Genomic DNA, 24,258 nt, shown 5'->3' on the forward strand with positions numbered 1-24,258 from the left:
GTTTATCTATTCGACTACTGATGCGCTCCGATTAAAAACACACGGCACTATTAGCGCTCGGTGCGGCAACAGCTGGCTGGTGCTGCGTAGTGGCTGTCGTCGATCGATTTTATCTGCGTCTCCTTTTCTTCGCTCTCGCTTGATTATCTCCACTAATACTTCATTAGATAAGTCTGGGAAATAATAGGTCGCAACGAGAAGAAGAAGAAAAGAGGCAATAAAAGATTCCACAACAACTATCTCATCCTATTATACAAATGACGACACGGCGATAGACTTTGAAGTGGAATCCACCGGGGATCCCGACATTGCCAACCCGAAAACATTCGAGCGACCGAGAGAGAGAGAGTTCAGCATTATCTCTTGGCCATAAATAGGAAATCCGGAGACTGCGAGTGCCATACACGCCCAATGACAAACTCTGTCCTTTTATACCAAGTCAGTTAAGAGATTAACCAGAGATTTATCCGCTTGTCAATGGCAACCAAATCGAGTGAAAGTAACAGATAAAGTATCGTGATCCGGCAGCACCGCCTACCACACTGTACATATTTCAACAGCCTACAATGTTGACGGATGAACTAGCGAAAATAAATCAATTCTAAATCAACAACAACAACAAATATCAACCAAACGGAAAGACGTCATACAACAACTGAAAAAAAAAAATATCGCGTGATAAGACGGTCAAGATGATTGTCAATATCAAGCTGAAACCTGCGGGCTACTGCTACTTATTGCCTCTTGACATATAACTTGATTGGCTCGATTGCCTCGTGTCGTCATTTGTGTAGCCATGACGAGGATGCTGTACCCGTCGTCAAGGAAAACCAATTTTCATCGACATTGACATTTTATTAGAAGTTGCTATATCCCGCGCGTTGGGCGGATAGGGAAAAATCTCGTTTTTTTTGTCGCAAAAATACCCCACAACCTGAAAGGTGGGCCGGAGAGAGAAGGCGGTGAAAGTTAATTTTAGAGTAAATTCATCCATAGTGCATGATACCTTGTTCATAGAAGATGAGGCGTTTGCATTAATGATAGCGATGCCGCGACTCTATATTTCACAGTCTCATTTTAGTTTCATTAGTCGGGAAATGTTATATAGAATAGTACACAACAACAGATGGCAATTTCTGCTGGCTTCTCTTTGAAAGAAAAAAAAACAAGATCGGTTGAACCTATTATGGTCCGGCCACAGTTTTCCGCGTTTTGGAGCTGAGCAATGCGAGAACTAACGACTCACTCGCAGACTTCACTCCACTTCTCTCGTGCACATCATTTATGAACGACGGCAACTTCAAGGATTCCAGCCAAACAATCGGCATCCAACCGCATCCAGATTACTCATTTAAAGGAAAGACCGCCGCCGGATTTCGTTGGACTCGACTAAGTGACACAGGAGACACAAGAAAAAATTTCGGGTTCGTTTACCAGAGTCTGCAGCATTAAAAAAAAAACCTAACGCGTGCACACAAGAAAGAGGAAAATAAAATTATATTAGAAAATAATACCGCCCCTTTTTTGTTTGTTCCATTACAGAACCCCACGCGATTAAGAGAACAAAACTGAAGAAGAAAACTTTTTTCATCGACCTGTTGATAGAGAAGGAATAGCCGGGAGTCTCCCTGATGGAAACGGTTGATTGAACGCGATAGCAGTTACCGTACCCGAGCAGCTGATCCCATAATGTTGATATTACGACGAGATATCATAACAGACTCGGGGAATTAGTTTGTCCGGTGGGATGGATGCACGTACCGCCCCCCTTTCGCCTCCCACTGATCATCCATGACGAGAACTGGACTGCATAAAGGGGGGAGGATAGTATCGTATATACCTTTCATTGTGTCTTCTGCTAACCTTATTACGCTGGATCGTTGACTGATTCAAGAGCTGTGTGCGGAGCGAAGAAGCGAAAACACGAGTCGGTCGATAAGTGCACCCTCCGACGTACAGCACATAACCATGTATGTGTATTTCTGTCATCGTCTTTTACGACACGAACGTCGACAAGCTTTCGTCATCATTGAATACTATAAGAGCAGGTTAGTTGTTGATGTTCGGCACCCAGGCCATCCAGGGAAAATGTAGGTGCATCCCACTTGCCAATACACTCCGGTATTTTTTTTTTCTCTTTTTTTACGACTCGCAGACTTAATTCGCTTCTCGTGTGCACCTCCTAAACTCGCCATTTTCATTTAAGTATTGCCTCCGTACATTTTCAGTAGGTTGAAGAGTGGGTGGACTTTTATTTAAACGGACGTCGCGGCGGCGCTCTATATTAAAAAAGAAAAAAGGTCGTCTCGCGACTTTTCCTGGGCTTCCGCCTACTTGCAGCTCTAACATTTGGAAAATTTTCTCCCCCCGAAAGAACGAAAAAAAATGGCTAACCCACCACCGGGTTGGAAGAAAAAACGGAAGCCATTAAAGTTGTCCTGTGAAATGAATAAGAATCAAACGAGGTTAACACCGCAAGTGTAATGGGCAAGTGATGGGCACAACCGCCGTCCGATCAATGTTTGCTCTGCTGCACCATCACTATACACAGCGTTATATAGCGTGCCTGCGCTGCGAGCAGCTCGGTATTATATATATATACATACATAAGTCGACTGCCTTGTTTACGATCCGGTGCGGTTGATGGTTTCACGGGCTGCAGGGCGCGATGGTGAAAAGGACTAGAGAGAAATCGACCGCCACCAAATGACGGAAAAACATACTCAGACACACACACACACCTCTATCGATTATTGGTCACAGCAGAAGAAATGAAAATTTGAGGAATAAAACGAAACAGCTTTTCTAAAGAGGAAGGAAAATGATCTGGTCGGTGATGAGCTGGTTCGATTCTGTACGGTCAAAGGGAGATTCGCAATCCGGAGAGAACTAGATAACCTCATTCGAGGTAGGATCGGTGGACGGTCGATGGCGACCATCTTATACTACAACCACTCAGTTTAAAGTCTCACAAGTCGAGCAAAGGGGAGAGACGGTGCAGTAAGTTGGGAGCGGTGGTGGACCTGATTGGGTCCAGTTTCCGTTCCCGTTCGATGAAACGCTTACAGAAAAAAGATGGAACGAACGTCATCGACATGAATCGCTAGACTTTCAAGAAAAATGGGAGGAGGAAAAAGTCGATGATCTCAAAGCAATGCTCTTTCTTATTCCTTTTTCATCCGGTATACTTTTTCAATATAGTCTGCTACTATGTGCCACTCCCGAATAGCGGCTCCAGGGTACGAATGCTCAGACAAGAAAAGAAGAAGAAGAAGGAGAAAAAAATGTGCATAGGCAAATTGGATTCAGCTGTTCCAACTCCCGAATGTACTTCTCTCTCTCTCTGGCTTTCAACTTTGGTGCCACTGTTCTATAAGGTGTTGCGAAGGGCCTGGATCAAGTGGAGTGGGGGTATCTGGGGTGGACTGAGGTGAAAATAGGGGAGAACATAAGGACTCGAAGGGGGGGGGGGGGGAAAGGAAGAAGGCCAAGGAGGAGGGTGGCAGTATGGTATAGACGCAACTCTTGTTGATGAAGCAGCACATTTCACATGCAAATACAGGAAGCAATAAAATTGCTGTCCTCCCGCGTCTCCCAAACGAACGAGGGAGGAGGAGGAGGAGGAGTAGGAGCAGGAGTGGGGTGGTAGAGAATGACTTTTTCTACACTTCAAATCGCCTTTTGAACAAAACAAGGAGGACTCATTCAGTCGGCGATAGGCGCAGGGGAAAAAAGAACGGGATGGTAAGACCCACAAAAGGGAGACGCATCAAGCGCCGAGCGGAGGGAGGTGGTGACCGAAAAACAGCTGAAGGATCAACTGGGAATCCTTTCAAAAAATCCAATAAGGTTAAGGGCAAAAAGAGAAAAAAAAATGCACTCCGATGAGGGGGAGCTGAAGAAAGAAAATAGTTCCGTCCACCATCACGAAAGACACGCGACCATAACCTTCACTAACCGAATAGCTTCGAGAACTTGTGCGTCGCCTCCTCAAGGAATTGTATGCAGCCCCCGCACACTATTTCCATACATCAGATTTTTTAAAACCTCCAAAGTGTTTGGATTGGACCCGTTTCCATCTGATTCCAATGTTCATGTTGAAACGGCTAGAAGAGAAATAAATAAAACGGAAGAAAAATAAGAAGCTTTAGGCTCGTTCGTGAAGACGATTGGTGTCGATTGCTGCGGCCACTTATCGAACAAGGCCGATACGTCGGATATATGTCCTTAGGGAGCGTGAAGCAGCGCAAAAACAGGAACGGACGTCATTTTATGGCGAAGGTCTCAAGGAGGAAGCCGAACGTGTCGCAAGGACAAATAGATTTAAACAAAATAAGAAAAAAAGCCAAGGAAATAAAAAAATAAAAAAAAATGGACAGAAACGTCGCGTTCTAATACATTTGAGGCCACACGAGTCGCAAATGGAGACGAACCCAATGACGTACACTATCACATATCGAATTTCGGTACATCATCCATTGATATTCAATTTGATTACTCATGACGTATTGTACTTGAGACTGTATTGTAAATGTACCTCGACTACTTTTGACGCTAAGAAATTCTTTTGTCTTTTCAGCTTTCTATGGGGATGTTCGATGAATGAAAAGGGCGAGTCTTTCGACGTAGGAAGCAACCAGGGTAAACAGGGCATTTGGAAGAGAAACGTAAATCTCTGCATTGTTTTTCCAGCATCACGAATCATCACCTCAGATTGTTGTCTTCCAGAACGAAGATGAGCCGGACGATTCAATATGATGCCCAGACTGACTCGTCGTTGTTCATTTGCATTTCCAATCCCGAAGAGAGAAAGGAAGAAAACAATTGGGATATATGAAAAGGAAAATGTCGAAGGTTATAGCTAAAAGGAAAAACGAAAAAAAAAAAGAAAAAGATTCAATCGAGAAGAGAGGCTGCCAAAGATGCAGACGTATTTTATGTGCCAAACAACTGAAAAAGGTCAGAACTACCGAATCGTAAAACATCGAAAGTTATTCAACCAAAAAAGAAAAAGAAAAATAGAGATTTTTCAACTTGTCCTGCTCCTCAGAGTTCATCATCCACACTACATAGTGACTTTTCCCAATCATTCGCGATTCACGACCGCTCCCGCCGACTCGTGACCTCCCCAGCGTTACGAATTGAAAATAACCCGTTGAGCGCGCGCGGTCAGTCGTGGGATAGTCCATTCTGGGTATTGATAATAAACGTCATCCACGAACATCAAAACATTTATGCCAACGGCCTCCTCATATCGTGTCGAAAAAAGAAAATCTGACGGGAAAGAAAAGAAAAAATCCAAGAAGAAAGAAGAAACCGAAAATAAACACTTAAACGGATTTGCGATTGTACGTCAGATAAAGCGCTTTGCCCCCCTCTAACTGTGTGTACCTTCTTCACTTATCTTTCACTCGATTTCGTTCTTTTCCCGAGGACGTTTCATCCAGCAGTGCTCGTCCGGCACGTCGTAGAGTTGCCCTCATTGACGATTCCGCTCGCATCCGACCGCACCGTCTATTATTCCGACGCCCCGTCAAAAGCAGTGCCCGGTTTTGTCGATCGAAACCCCGTTTTTCTTGGTTTTCACCTTTTTGTCTCTCTCACCGAAAAAATTGTTGGTTGATAATAATGGGAAAAGAATGATAAACAAGGACAGTCGAGACACGACAACCTGTTTTTGTTTGGTTTTTCTCTTTTTTTTCTAGCCGCCATCTTTAAGTCAAGAGCTTATCGAGTTTCTGTGGTATAAATCAACAAAGACAAATATGTTCTCCTAAAAGGTTGGGCTCTCTCTCTCTCTTCGGAGAAACAAAAAACAAACAACAACAACAAATGATCGGAAAACATTGACAGCGGCGGGAGTCGGCAAAGAGGACTCCTTATACAAATAGTTCATGCATGTAGCAGCGCTTTGTCTTTGTGGAAAGCTTTCCTGTATTATAGATGACCGGGAAAAATGCGAATCATTCCCGCAATTCCACCTGGAATGGCCGAAACCAGAGTTTTCAACTCTCTCTCTCTCTCTAGCCTCAACTCATGTATACTTGAGAAAAGATAACACATGCAAGACGCGTACCGTAACGCAGGGCCGACATAGTCTGATGCAAGAGACTGTGGCAGGGGATGACGAGACACATCACAAAAAAAGAAGAAGAAGAGGAATAAAAAAACACACGCAATCCCGTGAGAAAAACATAGCGATCCCATGGGCTCTGGAAAATATTCGGGAAGCGCAAGCGTATATAGTATAATAAGATTCGAAACCGATTCAGCTATTGCTTTAGCCAGCATTTCGATGTGACCGTCGTTGCCTTATTCCTCTCTGTGTGTGGCTGCCAAGTTTGATTGAACGGATTTGAAAGGGAAAAAAAAGGAGCTCCAAAAGTGGAAAGAAACTTTTTTTTTGCGTCTGGGGAAGGAGCAAAATAGGCAAAAGAACGAAAGCAAAACTAAATAAAAACAAAAAGGAGGAAGAAAAAGAAGAAGAGAAAAAAAAATCAAGATCCAGTCCCGAAACAAACAAGAATGATGGGCTGCAAGACAAACAGGGCCCCGCTTGCTTATCACCTCTAGGAGATCAAAATGTTATGCAGCAGCCAGCAGCCAGGACGAAAAAGAACCTGGAGTGGGGAGAGACAGACACCACAGTCGCCAGAATGCCAGAAACGGGTGGAAAGGGACGACGAAGGGAAGGAGTTGATATAAACGACAAACAAGAACCGATTCGGTGTTGCGTATAAATCATGTGTCACAACTCAGACCAGCAGATTGTATAATATCAATATAAATCAAATGCACCAGGCGTGTGCCCGCTACGACGTATGGCCAAACACAGCAACAGCCAATAGTATATCCCGATGACTGATAGTAGTCAAAAGTGGCGGGCGAACAAAAAAAATATAAATATTATTATATCAAAGAGTTACCAAACAAAAAGACTAAAAACTGAGCAAGAGGATCGATCGATTGAACGTCGTGCCGCCGAGTCGTTGCATCGGCCCTCCCTTTTTTTTTTGTAAGTTGGAAAGAAATATCATTCCGTTATGACTCTTATGAGAGACTTAAAAAAAATCTTTCGGAATAGAAGGACGAATCAAGTTCAGCGTTACTACGTCAGTCGGATCACCTGCGTTTTGCGCTTGAGTTATAAAAAAAAACTTGTTCTCCTTGTCGATTGTCCTCCAGCTTCCCAGAAGCAAGATGACACAAAAGTGAGTTGGCATTAGGCAAAGAAAAAGATACAAGGACGAATCAACGGCACATTTAAGGCAACACTATCACATCCACGAGAGAAGAAAACAAGGAGAGAGAAATAGAGTTATCCATAAGAATTTTCCGAAAAAGAAAATAAAGTCTAAGCAAACGTTCAGTGCGTGTGTGGATATATAACTAGCGCGCCCGAGGATGTCACGCCTCCTCTTCCTTGCACCATCTATACATAGCGTTTTTTTTTTCTCCGTCCGTTTATTATTTGAAGAAAGAAGAAATAACATGTTGAGAAACGTGTTAAATCTTTGTTTTGGTTTCCAAAAAAGAAAAAAAGGTTCTCTTTTTTACAACTTTTCACCCTCTTCTTTTCAGGTGTGATGAGTAAAAAAAAAAGAAAAGAAAAAATGAAATTCATAAATGGGGAATTCAAATATTCCCAAAAAAGAGGTGTTGGGAGATTTTTAGAAAATAAAAATGAAATAAAAATAAAAGTTAAAAAAAAAAACACTCCATCGCTAGCCATCTGGCTCCAACGGGCCGTCTCAGTCCCGCAGGGTGTTTCAACTTCTTATTTTCTCCCCCCCCCCCCCATTTATTTCTCCTTGATCTGAGCTTCTCTCTCTCTCGTGCGTATTTTGCGCGTGACCTCTATCGCATTGCAGACGTGCACTCACGCTCCCTTCTTCTTCTTCCGAAACCGTACATTTTTGTTTTGTTGCCTTGACTTCTTTTAACCATTCACGCCCCCCGTTCGCCCATTGTAACTACATACGATATTGTTCGCTTGTGTGTGTGTGTGTATGTACGCGCTGCTATAATCATTTACGCTATTTTTTTTTTTTCTTTGTGTTGTTTTAACTTATAATTTAAACAATTGGCCAAACTGTTGCCGTGCGAAATGGCGGGGCCGGTACGGACAGGCAAAGCGGCGACTCCATCTCGTGAGCGGCGTCGACTGCGGGATTGAAACGGAGAGGGAAAGTGCTGATCGATTCACTTTAATGATCCGTCGTAACGACAGTGTTGCAACGAAACGGCAAAGCCCCGGAATAGTCGAACGTATAAAAAAGTGGTTGAGGGGAAAAAAAGGGAGATGAGAGAGTGGCTGGCCTCTCGTAAAGGAGACCGTTTAATAGACCGACGGGCCGGAGAGTAGTATCTCACGCTACGAGGCCCGGTGGTTCTAAACGATTCAATAATAAATAGCACGACACGGCAACAAGTGTCTGACTCGGCAAAAGTCGAATTCGACGTCGTGACAGCTTAACGAGACTTTGACTCTCACGAATAAATGAGCTCTCGCTGGAGGTTTGTATTATTGCCTCATCTTTTTTTTCTTCCCCTTCCCCCCCCCCCCAGCTCAAGTTGTTGCCTCCCTATTCTTCTTCCCGCGTCTATCTCGGACTCGGAGTTAATCACCAGGTGATCCAGCGTGATAATGATATCTGCGTGCGGAAGCGTAGAGGTCTTTATGCACACACTACTACGCATATGATCCACTGGCACAGCGTACAGACAGCAGAAGCCGCCGAGACGCTGCGGGGTGCCATCTGGTAGGGCAAGAGAACTCCGTGATTTAACACGAAGAAAAAAAGAAGAAGGAAGAGCCCAGCAGCAGCAGCAACAGCTTGCCGGCCGGAGCGGAACTTTTGAGAGTCTCAAGGAAATGAGAAATGGCGGTGATGAGAGTCGATTTCGAAACGCTGCTTGACTTGACTTGAATGGTGTGTTGTTGTTGCTGTTGTTGGGTATTTCTTTTCCATTTCGTTGTGTTGCGGGCGGGTGACACGCAAGAATCCCCGTCGATCCTACGCCATACTGACAGTAGCTACAAGCCAGTTTTGGTCTTCCATCACTTACCTAATTTTGTTGGTTTTTGATGCCGTTGTTTTGTTTTTTTCCACTGTGTTTGTGGGCTTCGTACCCATGTAGGCAGCCCGGCCAAAAAAAGACGGATGGATCAACATCACGCAATCCGATAGCCCATTGCGGACTACATATAATAGAGAGGCGAGGAGAGTTATACAAAAAACAGCTGTGCAGCTGCAACAACTGGCCGTGACGTGATCCAACAACATTGTTTTCTCTTTCTATTTGATTCGACCATCTTCTTTTTGGAGGGGTTGGGGTTTGAATTGGATAGAGCCTTAATGAATATCTTATACTATTATTTTTTTTTGGTCGTCGTCGTCGTCATTAAAAACCAGTTTTTAGAATGGTTGAAAAACTCGCAAGGCGCCACACACAAAAAGTGTAAGCGCTGAGGTTTTCTTCGTTATCTGAACGTCTTTTCCCTTTTTCTCTTTAAAATTGTAATTTTTTTTTCTCTCCTAAAGTGACAAGGGAGGGGGGTCTCGTCTGATAGCCCAACACAGAAATGGAGACAGCAAACGAAGAAAAATGGATGTGGAAATAAAAAGAGAGTCGAGATACAAGTCGGCAAGGATAGCGGGAATGTCGGATGCGATGTTAGCATGCTGAAGACCTGATTCCCTGCTATTTCGATTTTTTGTTTTCGATTTTCTTTTATATATATAAAAGGCGCACATAGCCTTTCTGTCTCTGTCTGTCCTCCTTGAATCAACCCTAATTGGCCGAGAATTCCTTTCGCCCAGAGGAACAACAGATAAGGGCAAACGAGAACAAAAATACACACACACCAAGTCGCCGCGAGTCTGATTTATGTGGTACAAATCAATTTATCAGTGTCTGCTACCATGTCGTATTAATGGTGGAGGTAGCCGAGGTGATGAAAGAATGGAAAGTGCGCAGTTTACTTTTATTAAAAAAAAAAAAAATAAAAGTCCCCGAAAAACTCTATGCGCACAAAATACCGCCCACATTTCTATCTCTCTCTCTCTCTCGGCGGGAACACAAAAATATGGAAACAACGTCAAAAATGTTGCGAAATTACATTCCCCGTTCTTCGTCGACGATTCAGACGTCAAAAGAATCTCGTCTCGTTATTGCTGTCTCTCTTTTTTCCTCTTCTTTTTTTTTAAGTTGCTGTTATGTGTGTGTGTGTGTTTGTTTTTCTCTTTTTTTTGTGAATTGTTGTTCATTCGTGTTTCGCTTGTTCGGAGCTCTCTTTCTAACTATATTCCTTTTTAACATATTCGTGTTTCCTTTTGATTTTTCTACCTTCTTCTGCTTCTTCCTTGTGCTGTATATATACAGTATTTTTTCACGAGACTCAGCCGGCGGTGTATATGTATATGCTTTCGGTAACCCTATCATTAGCTTAATCTGACGATGAATTAGCAGTCTCGCGAAGCACGGCGCCGCCGTCAAAGACGGAAAAGACCAACGTAATTGCCGTCATTTCTCATCTTTTCTGTTGTGCGAGCACTGCGGCTTTTTAAGGTAATAACGCGGCCCCTCGTCACGGCACCCGCGACCGTTTCTGATAGCGACGACGAGATTTCGTTTTCTTTTTTTGGGGGGCGCGCGAAACTTCAGACGTACAGAGAGAGCTAGAGAACGGAACTATATGGACGCTGCTTTTCCTTTGATGTGCCCCCAAAAAGCGACGATGACAGGAGCGCCTTTAAATTTACAAGGTAACCAAGTAGATAATTCATTAGCGATGAAAGACCCCCCCCCCCCCCACCAAATTTAATGACAGACGTTCCCTTTTGTGTTGATCCCCTTTCGCTCGCGTCTTATTCGTAATGTCTTCCAACTGTTTCAACGAGTTCAGCTTAAATGTCCAAAAGGTTAGCCGGAAACTTTCGATCCGGAGGGCTGTTAGACCAGTGTGCTGGGCACAAAAACGACGCTCGCCCGAAACTTTTGATTCCGAGGGCCGTTTCAAATCAATTGAATGGCCATTTTGAACGGATCCAACTATTACCGCGTTGGATGTTGGTGGGGAGGAGGATCACGTTCCCGAACTTGAAGATGGTCTCACTCTCCCAAGAGTTCCCTCTGGTCCGTCTATTTTTCAGACATAGTCCAGTTGATGAAAAGGAGAGAAAACCGTGTTGTTGGGGGGGGGGGGGGGGGGCCTCAATGCTCTCTTAATGATCGCCACATGTACATAACCCTGCTGAATGGGACCGGAAAAAAAAAAGGAATGGGGCCCACCAGCTGGTCTTGATGAATCTTTCCGACACGACCGTCTGTCATTACCGACAGAATTGAGGCTCGCCAGGCATTGGTCAACACTTTGGTGGTTCCCTTTTGAAACTTGGGAGACGACAAAAATGTTAGCAATAAAGTCTGAGAGAGTGTGAGAAGAGCGAAGACTGAGAGAGAGAGAGAGAGAGAGAGAACCAGAGTTGGGAGACTGGTGACGGAGACGTTTTCCTGGCCTCTATTCAAAACGAATCACGAAAGGTCCCCGTGTGTGTGAGGATGAATCGATTTTAATGACAGATCGATCACCGAGACACGATCGATAGGGCCTCAGAGGCTTTCCCCAATGAGTGATAGCGGTAGTCCGTTCAAGAAGCAAAGTAAAGAGGAAGATGTGCGTGTGCACTTGTGCGGAGAAGAGCACAAGAAGAGCGAAATCAAGAAGGAAAATGCTGAGGCGAGCTCGAACACTATAGTATATACACAGACACAAAATCCCTCAAATGCAATGATCAGGATCAACTGATCCGAGGTCTCTTTTGGCCGTCGGTAGCCTCGGCTATTGGCTGACGATCCATTCAATCGTGAGCCCTATTTTGACAGCGGACACAAGAATGGTTAACAAAATGAAAGAAGAAAACCGGATCAAGTGGACCGAGAATGCGGGGGAAGAAGAAAAACCCCGACCGCCGTCACATTTTTCCGTCTGGCATCAGCTCATAGTCACAAAATTGCCTAGTGTACATATGCTCGGATGGGAGAGCTGACCGACAATAAATAGATCCACACAGCAGCCAGACAGGGACAGAAGGAAGAAGAAGAAGAAGAAGAAAAGGTTTGTATACCAGCTAAGACGGCATACATACATATATATATAAATGTGTACGAATGGTGTATACACAATATGGGACTTGACGAACGACCTGAAAGCCTCACGAACCGTCAAGAAGAAGAAAATCACACACAATAGGCCACTAATGGAACTGTTTGTTAAGCCTCCGCCCCTGAGGAACCAGAGGGAGGGGGGTCTCGCTCCCTACGCCAATCTTATGCGTACACAGTTCTCCTCCTCTCTATATTTCCCCCTTTTTTTCTGGCTCCTTGTGATGAACGCATACCGAACGTCGCGGGAAACCCTCGGCTAACAGACGCTCACGCTTTTCTCCCTTTCTCCGCTTTTATGTCTTAGCATACGTCGTCCCCAACGCTTACGTGTATGTACTCTGATGATATTGGAAACAAACGCCAATCGCCTCGGCCCCGACCTTTCCCATGTCCCAACGCCCGTTGTTATTCCTCACAAACCTACACAACGTCTTCTTCTTCTTCTTCTTCTTCTATTTCTTGTATAAATAATATCCCTCCTCGGACGTTTTCTTCTATATTCGCCTTCATTCTTCAAGAGTGAATAGGGCCCCCGTTTTTGTGATTTACTGTTCTCATATCGTCGTCGTCTCTTGCTCGCACTGTACCTCGTCTCCCCCCTTTCCCTCCAGCATACTCAAACACGAGCTTGGCCCTACGTGCAAGGCAGCACACTCACACAATAAGCCGAGCAGTTGTAAACTTCAGCCAGCCGTCGAGTCACATGAATTGGGTCTATAGTCGTATATATCAATCAGACCTACATTGATATTATTAATCGCGCCACAGCTACCCCTAACCAGCTTCTTCTTCTTCTTCTTCTTATTCAACCCAAAAAGAAGATACGACCTTTTCTCCCCCCCCCCTCCCCACCTCTCTCCCTTATTTTGTTGTTCAGTTCTCTGCCTAGCTCCACCTTTTGATGTAGTTGATTGATCCTTGTAGACGCTGTCAATCCCGCAGTTGCTCGGCCGTCGTCGGGATTGAACACCCATGCAACCGGCGACGACATTTCCCCCCTCTTCTCTCTCAACCGCTCCCTCCCACCGAACGCATGTGACTTAACAACACACACACGAAATAGGATAATAAAGATGGTGGTAAAGAGGGGGAAATATGATGAAGGCGTGTCGACCAGCAGTGGTCGATGTTTCATCGTCAGTTTGTTTGTTTGTTTTCCCATTCACACACACATACACAGCAGCCGAATGTGTGATGGAAATTGTTATAACCTTATAGGTAGAAAAAGAGAGAGGGAAACCAACCGAAAACGTGGAAAAATACAGAAAAAGTGATTGAACAAGACTCATCTGCATACTCGATGGACTCATCACGTTTCTCGCCGACTTACCTAACAGATTCATCAGACTCCGCACTCTGCTGTTGCAGTGAACCCCGCCTTCCTTCTCCGTTTCAATCTGAATCTCGTGACGGGCCCGTCAGAAGCCGAGAGATGGACAGCGAGAAAAACAAACAAGAAACGCAACTCGATATGCGCGCCTGTATATATGTAGAACCGCTGATGCGGTCTGTGGGTGTCGCTGATTGTTTGTAGAAGGAAGCGAAAAACGACGTGTATACATACACACACACACACACACACGTAGGCAGGAGACCGTCAAATACAAGATTTTCCAACCGGAATTACTTCCGGGAAACGCGAGAGGAAAATAAGTTTGGTTCTCTTTTATATATTATTTCTTTTCTATGCCGTGTGTGTGTGTGTAGCTGGGCCCGGTTGATGGACAGCACAGCTCGATTCAGCTGTCAGATAGTGTCGGCTGTGTTTGCAAACTGTTGCTTTCTGGCCACCGCTATGCAGCACCGCCGCCTTTATCTTTTCATTTCCAACCTGAAACCGGATCGGCCGGACTTTTCCAAACCCCGATGGATATTGTGGGTGTTTTGTAATAACAAAAAGGTTATAGTGTCGGAGGCAGATAACCATCGACACACATATATAAACGGGGCAGAGCCGATGATAGAAAGGTACTCCCTTTACATTTATGATAGCGAAAAAAAAAAATAAGAAAAAAAATTTTTTTTTCCTGTTTTTTTTTTCTTTCTTTCTCGTCTGTCCCGTCTGCTACGTTGCTTTAATGTCAGCGGACGCTGACAAAGAAAGTATTGGGAGAGGACTGGCTCCGTTATACAAAAGATCTTTGATTAGCATTGTAGAAAAGAAAGGATCCACCTCCAATCATATGTTCCGTGAACAATGAATATTCAAGAGACTATGATTGAAAAAAGAAAATATGGAAAAAGAAGAAGTCGAATAACGGAGCAGAGATATGTTACTACGTGGAAGCAAATCTTGATTTCTTTTAAGCCAATTGGGAGCTAAAGCTTTGAAGTAACGACAGTTAGTAGGATTATATGTGTAGCACAAGTCTCTAGTATAGTAGTTGTGGTTGCCCTCTAGGCATTAAGACTTCAGCTTCCGCTACCAGAGGCCACCACTTTCCAGCTGGAATCCCCCAGCCGCTTTCGACCGGGAATAGATGTAAGAAAATGACAAAAGCGGATAAGACACGTAGAGTGGGCGGCGGAATTGAAGAAATATCGCGTAAGAAGAAAAAAAGAAGAAAAAGAAAGAAATGCATAAAACACTCTTCGATATACTAACCACCCACTCGTCCTCTTGCTGGCATTCAGCGCGCATTTGAATTGGACTTTCTGATGGAATTTACAAGTAGAAGTGGCCCCCGAATGAGAGCACTCTGTCTTCAACCGCTCCCAAGTTGCTATCCTTGATTTCCACGGTAACCGGAATTGACGTGATTCGCCGTTGAGCTTTCACAACGGCCCACACTGTCAATCCCATCGCTCGAGAGATGTATGCATGTCGACAGAGGCCAAGAGTGGGAGTCGGAGAGAGAGAGAAAGAGAAAGGAGCGACCCGTAAAGATCCCACCCAAATAAGCATTCCCGCTTGCAACCGTCAAATCAAATCAAGAGAAATTGAATTTTACTTAGAAATTTGGGTCTCTTTGTACACGAATATACTACGCACGTTGACTGGGAGTAGTGGTTTTTATGTATGTCTTGTAGACTTTTGGTCTCTGCCAGCCGGAACGATGTTGCCTTGATTCAGTTGGCCTTTCGACGTGAATTTCTTTCACTTGTCTTTCAACGGACGTCTTGGTCCACGCCCACCTCACCTTCCCCTCTTGCTCACATACAAAATCAGAATCAGGAATCAAGATAATGTTGAAAGCGATGGTGTTTTGAGGGGTTTCAAGACCGGGCCAGCAGACAAGAGTCGCTCGCCAGGGCCCCGCGTCGCTACCTGATGAGATTCAGATAGTTATCGGATAGTTATTTTCCTTGTGGCCGTCATCTGGACGCGAGAAACGCGCTGGCTTGAGTACATATAAATATAATACACGTCTGCGAGACGAGCGGTCAGTCTGATTTTATTTTTTTAATGGTTATCTCTGTGAATAAAAAGCAATGAAATAAAAAGGAGAAAAAGGGTCCCTCGCTTATGTGGTAGACGATGAACTCGAAAGCATTCCCCCTCTTCCAGATTCTCCGTCCATCAGTTTTATGAACTCTCTTTCTTGCTCTTTTGTTAATCGATTACAGGTAGATACCAAGTTGCTTGTGTATGTTTATGTAAATTTCGGGACGAGGTCTGAAATCCATCTAGAACCCCCTTCGTTTTTTTTTCGGAGCTTCTTCCATTTTGAACCCTCATTCCTTTCTAGATGCCCACTGACTATACTGGGGTAAAAGAGGGAAAAATAATAAAACTAAATAAAGTAAAATAAATAAAGGGGATACAAAGAAAAAAGATAAAGATTCCATCCACTGATTTCTTTCCTTCGTTCGTTCCCAACAAACACGAGTAAAACATGCGAAATAAAATCGAGGATTCTTATTTTTTTCCCCTTTTTTTTCTTTCTTCTTTTTCTCTTTCTTTCCCCTCTTGCAACCATCCTCGTTTTTATTTAGTAGAGGAAGGAATATAAACCGAGAAGGGATCTTACAGGACGAAAGAAGAAGGAATTAGCTTCGGAGCTCACTTGGCAACATCCATTATGAGCTCTCTAAACAGGAAAGGCAAAAAAAAAAAAGTTCGATGGATATCGAGGTCGTCCCCCCTACATCCTATTCAAATATTTTCTTTGCCTTCAGTCTCGCTTGGATTTAGCAAAGAGTAGATACAGCAAGAGGAGAATGTTTTTAACCTTCTGGTCTTGGAAAAATTTATTTTTCACGAGGTCCCATGTCCCTTCATGAATTCGTCCCGCTACAGAATGAAATTCTGTCCAGTTTCTCACCATTCAAGTTGTTGTTTGTTATTGGGTACATATGTTATTCACCCCCCCCCCCACCCCCCCCCCCCCCACCCCCCCCCCCCCCACCCCCTAACATCGACCCCGAAAAATATTTGTCATTTATACTTGAATCAATTTTAAAAAATAGGGAAAAAAATATAAATCAATAAGAGTTGATCATATGGATAGACAACGTTCGACTACGGATTATGAATGGGAATTCGTTCTGGTGACTCTCGTTTTTTGTGAGCGCATCCCATTCCCATATCTCTCCAGAGTCGTTCCTATACAATGCTAGTAGATTATGAATTATGTTTATGAAAAATTCAGCTTGAATGCAAAAGTGCAAAGCAGAGAGCTCATCAGGTGCACGCAAGACGATGCGATCCAATCTTTTGGTCCTTAACGAGCCCTTGTGTATACGGTGAGAGCAAAAAGAATTGAGAGGTAGTAGCTCTGCTCGCCATGAGATGAGAAGAAGAGAGATTTCGCTAGTTTGACATTATCTCCTCCGGCACATCGATTTCGGTGCGCCAGTCCTCGCCCCAATTCAACAACAAAATAGAAGAGATGTATACATGTTTTTTATTTCTTGTGTACTCTTTTGGATTTCTGTTTGACATCCAAGAAACCAGTTTCTCTAGCAGAAGGGAAGCTGCCTTTTAGTGGACTTTGTGATGTAGATAAAGTCAACCACAAGTCAATCTAGCTTTAGCACTTTTCCTTCAGCCCCCCCCCCCCAATCATTTCTGCGTGGGCCTTGATCTCTAAAGTCACGTCGTGAACAGAGTTGAACAGAGAACGTTGTCTACTAAAGGATGCTCTATAGAGACGAGAAACTCATATTTTTAAAAGGTCTATCCCAATGTTGATCTAGACGAGAAAAGAGAAGATGGAAAGGAATAGCTCCCAGATCAAAGCGACATGCGTGTGGCCCTCCTTTGCCCATTACCATAAATTGGTAAGAGCATTGCTCTACGCTGTCGAGTCTGGGGAGAAAAATAAAAAATCGAAACGGTGGTTGAGAACGAAAGAGGAAAAGTGAGAAGAGACAGCCAGGGAAATGTGAGCCACCAGCTGAGCTGAAGAAGCGCGGAGAAGAGCTCATCACGCACCTCTTCTTCTCTGGCTGTTCGGCACCTAAGAGACGCCATCGGGAATGCAAAGCCAGCCACTTTTTTATTTGTGTAATTTGAATATTTTTTCCTGATTTGAAACAGAGGCGCGAAAGAGATCTGTCTCGACTAGTGGGATGTGAATCATCCCAAGATTCAATTTTCTGATATTCATCAGCTGTTTGTTTATTTTTTATTTTGCTTCTTTTCTCCCACCGTTTCTCTCCATTTTGTATTCATTGTCCGACTAGACGACCGAGACCCAAGACCTATGGTTATGTCTGAAGCGGCTGGACATGGTCAAATCTCTTTTTTGCCTCCTCCTGTTCTCCGTCCCGATTACAGTCATAAAACAGGGGAGCAATCAACTTTGAGTCAGCAACAAAACGTGGACGAGGGCAAGCAAAACGACTTTCTTAAAGAGCAAAATATACCGTAGCTAGTATAAAAGAAATAATAATATCAAACATTTCTAGACGAATAAGGTATAAGGACGAAGCGGATGAGACATAATGATCTTCAAAAGGACACGAAGCTCGAATCAAATTGCTATTCGTAACTCGTCTCCATCCCGCCCTTCGCCCCCTCACTATCCACCAAGGGAATAAGAAACAGAAAAAAAACAACGATAATATAATGAGAGGAAAAAAAAGGAATAATAACGAGCCTAAAAATAGTTATTTCCTTCCAATACCCCCCTATTTTCTTATACAAGAAAATAATCCAAGTCAGAGGACAGGAGTGAAAAAAAAAACAGAGACCCAAATTTCATTTTAAAAAAAAAAAGAAAGAAAGAAATAGAAAGCCCAGCACGAACAACAAGGCGGAAGCAATCAAATTTTTAGGTTTCTGTGGGTTGTAAAGCAATTGTTTGCGCTCGGTCCGCGTGATTACGACCGTTTATCGTCGTAAAAAAATCAAAATTGTTCGGGAGCTAAGACTAGCAAGCGCCGAAAGCGTGGCATTAAACTGGGCGCAGGGTGTAGACCGAAGAATGAAAACGAGGAAGGGGAAAACAACCGCAGAGAATTACAAAGAAATGACATCGAAATGTTGTAACCTGCTGCTCTGAATCAGGGTCCACTCTATGAAACAAACGATTCAGTAACAAAGAGGGCACAGCAGGAAAGAGCCGAGAACCGCCGCGAAAGCCCAATGAAAAATGATTCAAACGAAGGTGATGAAGGTTCCATCGAGGTCGCTTTTAAATCACTGAAGCGCTTCATCTCAAACACTTTATTGCGCTTGACGCAATAATGCGCGCAGAAAACCTGCGGGTCGTGAAAATATTTCCCGGCTAGAATATTTCCAACAAGCAACGACCCCAGGCCGAGGACTGCGAGCTATTCGGGGTTTTTTGGTTTTTTTTATTAGCCACAACTCTTCTCTTTTTCAGAGAATCGCAGACTAATCAGCTATATGTGCAACAGCGCCGCACTGCAGGGTTCCGCTGTGTTATTACGGCTGTCCATCAAGCGGCGGGGTAAATGCTCCAGGTTAGATGGGAAGCGAAAGACAGAAGAAGATGAACGTTTTTTTTTTTATTATTATTTTTTCCTCCTCTCCCATTTTATTCGTAACTGTTTAAGAAAAAATACAAATAAAACTTCTTGGAAAAATTCGCCTACCATTCGGGAAGTTTCATGAGCCTCATCCACTGCCACATGCTGGGTGATGAGACAGATGTAATATTCAGCCATGCTCCGGGCAGATGAATCAAACTTTTAAAGTATCTCTATAAAAAAAACGGAATTGAAAACACATGCTGCTGCCTGTGTTCTTATACTGTTCCCCGGCTATTAAAAGCAACAAAAAAGAAATTATATAGCTCCCAGCGAGAGTATATTTCTACAGTTATCTAGCTATAGCATCCAACGCGAAGACGGATGACCGTGGTAGCCCCTTACGTACATCAGCAGCTTGGTGTGTTAAACGAGATTCAACGACTCCACTCAATCTTTGGTGTCCATTCATGAGCCCGAGAGAAAGGAACACGAAAAACAATCTGGCAGAATAAATCATGCTTCATTATTATGACGAATGTTTTGCAGCAAATCAACACCTTCTGCTTCTTCGAACATGAACCGATATTTTTTCGAAAATGATACCCATTTGCAAAGGGGAAGGCGATCTAAAGCAACGTGTGAGGTCAACATTGGAATCTCATTCTGAACAGTGAAGAAGAAGCTTCTAATTGCAAAACAACACGCCATCGGATAGCCTGGGCAAAATGACGTCCTCCATTCAGTTAAATCGTTCATTCATTCGACTCCACCTCGCGTTTCCTTTTCCCTCTATTTATTGTTACTCGTTGTCGTTGTTTACTGTTATTTATTCTTTCTGTTATTGTGGGGCAAATTGACGTTCAAGGCTAGAGACAGAGGCTATCGAGGTGCGCCAATTCATATCATTTAACAGGCATCGACCCCTGAAAATGAGCCTTTGTTGATCAAGCAGAAAAAAACGCCTTCCAAAGTGAACGGGTGGCGCCATCGACCAGCACCATTTCGATGATCCCGAAGTAGCGGGACAGCGCGAGATTGGAACCATGGACGATGCATGTGAACGCCAAGAGAAACCGATAGTGAAAAAGTGGTGGACGAAACGAAAGGGAGAAGAAAAAACAAACTTTTCCGTTTGGATCAGCTTCGAATATCGTTTGATGCCGACTGATACTTTCCGATCCCGCAAATAGGGTGGGGCTGGAATAGTATACAGTACAGAACGATCTTCTCGCAGTGGACGGACAAGTTCCACACAGGATAAAAAGGGGCTAGAAAGAGAAGGAACAAGATCGGGTCTTTTCTGGGTGGAGTAGCACGATGTTTCGCCGGCCGAAGTGGTGGAATGACTGTATAGAAATGACGCAAAATAAGCATCTCAAGCTGCGGCAGCGCAATAGAGAGAGAAAAAGAAGATGGAACGACGGTCTCGCAGCCCATTTGAATGGATATATGTACGAGTAAATGGTGCTAGAGGGGCGAGAAAAAAACATGAAAAATGGATGCGCCTTTGGACGGGGGGGGGGACTATATGCAGCGAGATGACCCTATCGTGACCGTGTCGGCCGTCCAACAATGAAACCGAAACTCATCCACTTTATACAGTATTATACAGCACATATTATATATAAATATATGTAGTTATTGTTATAGTTCTATTCCGTATACGAGGAAAACTCCACCCGAAGGGCTTTGATTCCCTTTTTCTTTTTCTCTACTCGTCGCATTCTTATTTCCTTTCTGCTCTTTGTTAACTGCTCTGAAACACTAAAGGCAGAGACTTACGTATACGGATCAAAGCCGTAGATAATGGAGGTGAGAGGAGAAAGGAGATCGAATAATGCCAGCCAGAGCACAGTCGAACAAAAAAATAAGATGAGAAAACCCCACTGGATTCTCCGGCAAAGAATGGTGGGCGCGACGTTGCAGAGCGACAATGCCTAGCAAATTGTGTGTCGCTCGAACACAATACAACACACACCCTTGGCCTTCGATTTCAAATCTAACGCAACCAGCAAGAGAAAAAAAAACGGAAAGAAAAACTGCTGGCGCCGAATGGAAACCAATCGAAATTGAAGCAGGAGTCGATATCAGTGCTCTTTAGGGGATGCTCAAGAATCAAAATAGAGTCGGCAGGATGCAACAATAGAGAAAGGTGGACAGCAAAATTGAAAACTAGCGACGGCTTCCAAAAGCAATCGAGTCAAATTTGGAAGAACGATGGAGGCTTTGCACGCGATGGGCCAACACTTTCACCTGTACACCCTCAATGACTAGCTCAGACCAATCGGTGCAGCATTCCTCACATTTATCGATCCTTTTGTTGGACACTTGAGGATATTCCTAGCATTACCGTGATTCAGTTCGGTGGACAGATCAAATGATTTGAAAAATTTGGTCAATTGTGACTTTAAAAAGGGTACACTCAGTTAAAACCAATACGCTTTTCTCTGAATGTCTTTTTAAAAAAAAGTGAGAGCATAAGAAAATCTCGACATGAGTTATGTTGTTAGCCAATCCCCTGTGACTGGGGAAAACGTAGTCGCTCACAAATCAAATGAGTGGCCGATGTGACCATAAGACTAGAAGCGGAGTACAAATCTAATGCGCATTCATGTAACCAGATCAGCCAAAATAATATTGAAGTTGTGAGCCTACCTTGGCTTCCGGTTCTCCCAAAAAGTATCAACGCCAAAATTCCTTTGAGTTGGCGTCTAGCAGGGCGTTGACAGTTGCAGAGATCCTCGTGGCAGAAAAGAATCGAAAGGTCCAAATTCAGACTGGGACGATAAAGCACAATAACTGCATTTCGGCACATTTAGGCTGTTCAGTTCCAATTTTGCACTGTTTTGTCAATAAAAGAGAAAGAGATTAACACACGTTCACGATACGATCACGTTGAAAATGACAGAAGATGCAGTCTGAAATGGTGTCTCTACTAGAGTGTGTCTGTAGCCTATAATTTTAAGACCTTCAGAAAACATTTAAATCTCTGACGTAATAGTTCACTTACTTACCTTAAACTAAAAGCAAATGGAGAGGATAGGTACAAATCAAATTTTAAATTTTCCCACTCCCCATTTAGAAAAACAAAACAAAAAAGGGGGCGAAACATGAAACGAAACTAACAAAAGTAAGTAAGGCAGCATCAGAACAGTAAACATCCATTCTCGATTAAATACTCCAAAACGGCCATTTTGATTTTTCTAATTCTCAAGATTGAAATTCTCATTCTTTTTTTCTATACTCTCGTAGTAAATGTACACTATATCTACCTTAAAAATACATAACTATAAAACATTGAGAGATTTAGAACTTACTAAAAATTAGGTCGAAATATCCAATGGTCGGTCCATCAACACGTGTATAAAAAGCGCCAAAATGACTACATTCTCCATCAACGAACAGATGACAATGAGTCGTCCCGAATCAACTTGAGCTGTGTTGCAATTGCAAATTCAAAAATGATAACAATAATTTTTTCTTTTCGAAGATGAATACCACAGATATTTTTAATATTTTGATTCAATTATACATACTTCAAAATTAAATTTATTGTTTTTTTTTAAACGTGCGTGGGTGAAAACGTGGAAACTGTGGACGAGTAAACGTAAAGTTCGGAAAAAATAGTGGAGTGGGATGGGAAGTGGCAACTGCCGATATTCTTACTACTTATTCTGATTTCTGTTACATTTGATTTTATTTGAGTTGACTTCACTTTTTGAAATAAAGTAAAGGAAAGATATTTATGTAGAGGTATTTTATAGCAACCGGATAATAGATCGGAATTGATATATCAATTGCTTCATAGAAATATGAAAATGAAAATCGATGGCAGGTTAATTTAATCCTTACGGTATCCGGATTTTTAAATAATTACTTTAGATTTACTATTGACAAGGTAAAAGCAACCAATATGTTATCGTTTCTCGGTCCTGATTTGATGGATCGAGTGTTCAATGGCTATAATATTCCATTGTAATATTCGTAATGTCGCGAATATGCCCGTGTAATTGTTGGTCTGTCGCACGTTAAGATAAAAATAAGTTCATTGTGATGTGGGAATTCATTGACGTTTACGTTTTGAAGATTTTGAACGATAGAGAGGCTTTACACGCGATGGGCGAGCACTCTCACCTGTACACCCTCAATGTCTATGGCTCCCACAAATCGATGGAGCATTCCCCACATTTTATCGATCCCTTTGTTGAACACTAAGGATATTCCTAGCATCATTGTGATTCGGTTCCGTGGACAGATAAGAATCCGTATCAAAACAGAACACGGATGAAATGATGAACGATCAAAGGAACAACACCCTCTGGGAAAAGAATAGAGCAGCTGAATTAATGGTCCGTTGAACAGCAGAGTGCCAAACACGCACGTTAGTCGTGCGCTGACTGGAACAAAGGGAAAGAACATTTCAAACGAAACAAGTTCTAAATACGAAAAAAATAGAATGCGACAAATAGTAAGCTGATTCCAACGAATTCAATAGAGAGAGATGGGGCGAGAGCGCCTGTTGTAACTATAACAACACTCAACATTCTTTCCACAGTGGTGGTGCCTTATTGGGGGGAGACATTCAACGTGTCCGTTGGAATACATTTCCCTTCATTGGTTTCTGGCTATTTAGTTCACCGCTGGAACACAACAATATGCTGCATGAGGGGGCGACTAAGAAGTGCGAGCGCTGAAACAGAAATTGTTCCGCTAAATAACGAAGAGTTCCCTGATTGGATCCATCTGAGATATTGGGACTTAACCGACCGGAAAAGCTTGAGTTCGTATACAGACAGAACACAGACGGGGAAAAACGAGAGAACAAAAAAAAAAGAATAAATAAAAAAAGTATAAAAACTAATCTGATGACCCGTGACCTTATATAGAAGCTTGGGGCGGATTATTTATAGCAATCTGGGATACGAATGCGATATTATTATTACTTCTTTTTTCTTTTTTTTTTGTACTGGGGGAGAACGAATTCTTCATTTGATTCCCAACGGCGATTTGATCATTATACCAATGCTGAGCTGAGCTCGAAGATGACGGTAGCTGAAACCGTAGTAAAGAAATTAAGAGCGGCTCCACACATAAGTATATATATACAGATGATGGCGATTTGATGGCAGGCGGCATAACGGTTTGAATTCAGCTGGACGATCTAATGAACTTGGACGAGATAATCACTCGGGCCGGCAGAGTCCG

General features: G+C 43.1%; 1 long non-coding RNA gene across 2 annotated transcripts in view; it reads right to left on the reverse strand.

Moving 5' to 3' along the window:
- Nucleotides 1-22,478, reverse strand: part of LOC124313913 — a 38,966-nt gene extending 16,488 nt beyond the window's left edge. Inside the window, exons 1-3 of one of the 2 annotated variants that reach the window (XR_006911061.1) lie at nt 22,371-22,478; nt 21,709-21,894; nt 19,215-19,283 (exon numbers count right to left, since the gene is read on the reverse strand). This is a non-coding gene — a long non-coding RNA (uncharacterized LOC124313913). Of the gene's footprint in view, nt 1-19,214; nt 19,284-21,708; nt 21,895-22,370 lie in introns of those variants that run through there. The other variant, XR_006911060.1, reaches the window with a different exon arrangement.
- Between the last annotated feature and the right edge of the window lie 1,780 nt (nt 22,479-24,258).

Source organism: Daphnia pulicaria, chromosome 10 (assembly GCF_021234035.1).
Source record: "Daphnia pulicaria isolate SC F1-1A chromosome 10, SC_F0-13Bv2, whole genome shotgun sequence".
Lineage (NCBI taxonomy): Eukaryota > Metazoa > Arthropoda > Branchiopoda > Diplostraca > Daphniidae > Daphnia > Daphnia pulicaria.